Source organism: Danio rerio, chromosome 10, assembly GCF_052040795.2.
Source record: "Danio rerio strain M-AB ecotype USA chromosome 10, GRCz13ab, whole genome shotgun sequence".
In the NCBI taxonomy this organism is placed as follows: domain Eukaryota; kingdom Metazoa; phylum Chordata; class Actinopteri; order Cypriniformes; family Danionidae; genus Danio; species Danio rerio.
Window position 1 is genome coordinate 24,893,244 of NC_141030.1, and position 5,101 is coordinate 24,898,344.

The following is a 5,101-nucleotide window of genomic DNA, read 5'->3' on the forward strand; positions in this document are numbered from 1 at the left end:
CAATTTATGGCTGTTTTGGATTGGGATAACCTCAATTTTGGGGTTATTTTAACCTAGAATGTCCGGTTGTTTATTTACTGTAGCTTAACATATTTGATTTATGTGACTTTTTGCAGATATATTAACTTATTTTTCATTCATCCATTTTCATTTCAGCTTAGTCCCTTTATTAATCAGGGGTCACCACAGTGGAATGAACCACCAACTTATCCAGCATATGTTTTACACAACGGATGTCCTTGCAGCAGCATCCCAACACTGGGAAACACCCATACACTCTTGCATTCACACACATACACTACGTCCAATTTAGCTTATTCAATTCGCCTATACCACATGTCTTTTTGGTACACAGTTGGTACACCTGGAGGAAGCTCACGTGAACAAGGGGAGAACATGCAAACACCACACAGAAATGCCAACTGACCCAGTCGGGGCTCGAACCAGCAAACTTCTTGCTGTGAGGTGATCGTGTTACCCACTTATTTATAATCCTTTAAATTCATTTATTTTCAGATTATTTTTTAGATCCTAAAAAACATCCTAAGTAAAACATTCATTTCAGGCTGCTGATAAGCCTGTCAGGCTTTATTTTGCAATAACTTCCAACTGCATGTACATTATATCTTATTTATAACACAGGTCGGATAACTGACTGGTCAATCATGACATCATGACAATATAGATGTGATAAAGTATACCAATATAACAGCCACTTAAACTAATAACACAGAGTGTCATCTGGGTACTTTGAATAATGATTGTTAATAGGGGTGTGTGAACCTACACTGATCTCACTCTGCAGATATGCTTGTGTCTGGAACCACAAGTAACTTTGTTGTTGTAACAGCTGAGAGAGGAGATAAAGCAATACCTCCTGAACATGCCAGCAGGTCAATGGGGCCACAGAGAGAGAGAGAGAGAGTGAGAGAGAGAGAGAGAGAGAGAGAGTGAGAGTGAGAGTGAGAGAGAGAGAGAGAGAGAGAGAGAGAGAGAGAGAGAGAGTTTACAGCTGTCATTTTCTTCATACCTGGGTTCTGATGTTCTTCCCTGTCAGTGAAAAACTGTCCAGCAAACTCATAAGCAATGAATTGTGCACAGTTATCTGTTTAAGTAGTTGGATTGTTTTAATTACTCGTGGTCTCCTCCCTCCCCTTAGTAAGCCAACGCGATATAGCGCATATGTGATAAATGACATCAGTACATAATAACTGGTTATGGTCAGGGCTTAATTTGTGCCGGAATAAACAAGATCTGAATTTGGTACCTCTGAAATCTGATCCAACATCTCATTTTACTGATCTCCCTCCTCACACACACCCCTGCTTTACACTTACTTCCACGATTTCCCAACCCTCCTCTTTCCCCCACATCAGCTCTTTACTTACGTCGACACCTTTCCCCCACCATGATGCTAAATCAGTTACCCCAATCTGTTCAGGGACCTGACTATTTACAAATTAGGCTCTGGTTATGATTATTACTGAACCAAATTGTCTAGATGTTCAATATTTTTTAATTAATACACAGGTATTTTATTTATTTATTTCAAATGCATTGTGTCCTAGTAGTGAATAATCACTCTCAATGTGAGGAGGTCTTAATTATTTAATTGCCAATCTAGCCTGTAATCATTACTTGCATGAATAGGAATAAAAGATGTTTTCATTTTGCTGCCTCTAAAGTTCCTATCAACTGAAAATCACCGTAAATTATAGGTACAAATACATTTTTGGAAAAATGTTGACAGAGGCACATTTTTCCACCGAGCCTAGTAAAAATTCTGCAGTCAAGTGTCATCCTATAAACATTTAAATTTTGGTTAAGAATCCTGATGAGGAGGCCAACTCCACTGACAAGACACAAGCCTGTTATAGTGACAGTCTGAGCAGACAGAACACAAGTAAACGTCAGGCGTTTCCTCAAAGCTGCGAATATTCAGGGAGACACCTGCCTGCGAGCATTTGTCATCCTCAAGGCACTTCGGTATTGTTAGTTTATCATCCCAAAATAATTTCGCTCTGTTTTCAGCTCAAAGAAACCAAAAAAAAAAAAAAAAAACCTGACTGATGGGAGCATCTTCTGGAGGAAGAGTCTAGTTCAAAGACTGGAAGTCACCGGGTGGCAGATCTCCGGGGAGAAGTTGACATGCTGAAGATAGGCAATGCAGGTAAATCAGATTCTGCAACATCTTTATTAAACAGATCACATCTCTCTTACATCCTGAGAGCCAGGGGCAAAAACCTAATTAGAATGAAACTGGAACAAAACAGAAATGTGTTATATGACAGAAGCCAGACGTATGACAGAATTAATGATTTGAGACGAGTCCGTCTGAGGAGCTGACAGTCACGCAAAATCTTTATGACAAGTCAAACTCTGCTACAAATTCGGTTGCTGTGCAATGCGTAAATGGTCTGAAGATGGAAAATTGATTGCTACCATACAGCAGGAATCAAAATTAGACTATTGAAAATTTCCTCAATTTTGAAATCACTGCTTACCCAGATAGCATACGAATGTGGGCCACTTTAGGCAGTGGTGGTCTTCCTTCGGCCCAGATAAAATGAATGTGAGCCTTAGGTGGCCCATCTGTACAATGGCAAAAGGGACCCAAAGATTCCAATTCATAAATGGGCCATTTAAGGTAAAGATTTAGCACTTATGGCAAAATGTAATCTGAATGTGAGCCTGATGTCGCCCATGTGGAAAATGGTCAATTTGGCCTAAATGACAGAGGACAAATGTGAGCCACAGTTGGCAAAAATGTGGCATGGTCATTTAAGGGTAATCTGGGTCTAAACCCAAAGTGGCTCACATGTGAAGTTGCAAATGTGGCCCAGTTATCTTAAGACATATGTGGGCCGCTTTTGGCAAATATTTGGAACAGTAAGCTCTGGCTAATGTTGCTTTGAGCCTAAAGTTGCCGAGTGAAGATTTGACAAATGTGGCTGTTATCTTAAAAAAATATGCGGGCCATTTTGGGCAAATATCCAGCATAGTAAGCTTTGGCTAATGTGGATGTGAGCCTAAAGTGGCCCAGAGAAGATATGGCAAATGTGGCCCAGATCTGGCAAACAGGACTGGACTTCCCAAGTGCCATCATTCCATTTGGTCTGTGGGTGAGATTAGTATCTGGTGATCTAAATATCTGGTGTGGACCAGATCTGGGCCAGAATACTGAAAACTGTGCCCTAGAATAGGGTCAGTTCCGGTTTTTGTGGTTGAATTATGGTATGTGGTATTTCTATGGCTTAATTGTGGCCCAGATCTGGCAAACAGGAGCGCACTGCCTAAGTGACATCAATCCATGCAGTATGTGGGCCGTATGCAAGTTGCTGCTGTGAGCCAGATTTAAGCCACATGAATTTTGCGAGCTGAGTAGTTCTTCAGTGTTTGAAGCCAGGTGTACACTGTGTAAATTCCATGTAATTTCAGCAAACTCACACTATTCATCTTTTTCTTTGTGTACGAGCAGAGGCAGTCATTAGAATCTTTTTGACATGAGACTTCCGGTCTTATTTACTTCCATTCATTTTTAGACATTAAAAACAGCGTGTTATGCTGCTTGATATTACAAACTTATATTTTGCCATTTTATTTTACTTGGTCTGTATAGTCATGCAAACACTTGCAGAGAGAGTAGATTGACCGTTTTCTGATGTCATTTCTCCAACAGGCAACTGAATCAGATGTTCTAAAACAATTGCAAAAATGAGCACACTTCCACATTGAAGAAAAGGGTCAATATGGAAAGATTACATGTGATGAGGTCAAAGCTTGTGATTCATGTGCACATATTGTATGGTCTGATTGTTCAGCAACACCTTAACTGCTCTCATTATTAATGTTAGTGAAATCGCCAGCCTATGACCCCATTCACTACTCCCATTAATTACTCCCAGGGCTGTCTATATCGAAGTTCATTTTTAGCCACACCCTGTTGGTGTTTCGTAACTTTTTATGAGGTGGGTTGTTAGCCTAACACTCAACCCCCAACCTGGAGGACCAGGACATACACACATATACTACGGACAATTAAGCTTACCCAATCCACCTATAGAGAATGTCATTGGACTTGTGGGGGAAACCGGAGCACCTGGAGTAAACCCACACAAACACAGGAAGACCATGCAAACTACACACAGAAATGCTAACCGATCCAGCCGAGGCCAGAACCAGCATCCTTCTTGCTCTGAGGCGACATTACTACCCACTGTGCCACTTTGCCGTCTACTTTGTTTGTGTTGTACTACTTGATAATTCCCTCAGACAGATTAGATTTTAAACTTTTTGGTCAGACCCTGTGATTGTTATTTAACACTGAGTGAGCTGTCTGTCTGTAATGAAACTAATTATTTTGATTTCTGTCATGTGTACAAACGCTACTTTAATTAGATAATATTTTATTTTGAAACTTACACAGATAGAATTTTGCCTTGGATCTTGTGGTCTGACGCGGAAATTCATTAGGTGTGCACATTCTCACAGCACATTTTGGGTTTATCTAGCTCAGAGATTGGCCCAGAGTAACCTTTGATTTGCCCGCCATCCCATCTGAGAAGAGAGGGAGAAGGTTGAGGCGAATGCCTTTAACAAAGATCACCATTTCTAACTTAACATAACCTTTTGTTTATTTTTATCTTTATTTTTTTATTGTAGAGCTACAAAAATGCAAACTGAATGTTTGCATTAAATGTTGTGCATAAATCAGATTTTTGAAAATGTAAATGCTGTCAAAATAAATGCTCGAAGATAGAAGCCAAAGATAGAAGCCAATGCACAAGACATTGATAAGCAAATCAATAAAAAGTGATTATAAAATGTATAAAATATATTTAATTATTAATACAATTAAAGTAATTTTTGAAGTATTATGTATTTTAAAATCTTAATAAATTAGCCAATTAACCATGGTGACTTTAATGTAAAAGTTTGATAGATTTACCTTCGGTCCAACACCCTCAATCAAGTTTGGGTTTTGGTCGTTCATTAAAAAAAAAATTGGGGCACCTCTGATCTAACTGTTGAGTGTATATATATATATGAATCTGCAATTCTGAGTGTGCTTCACACAGGTGAGTGGGCTTGACAAACCACC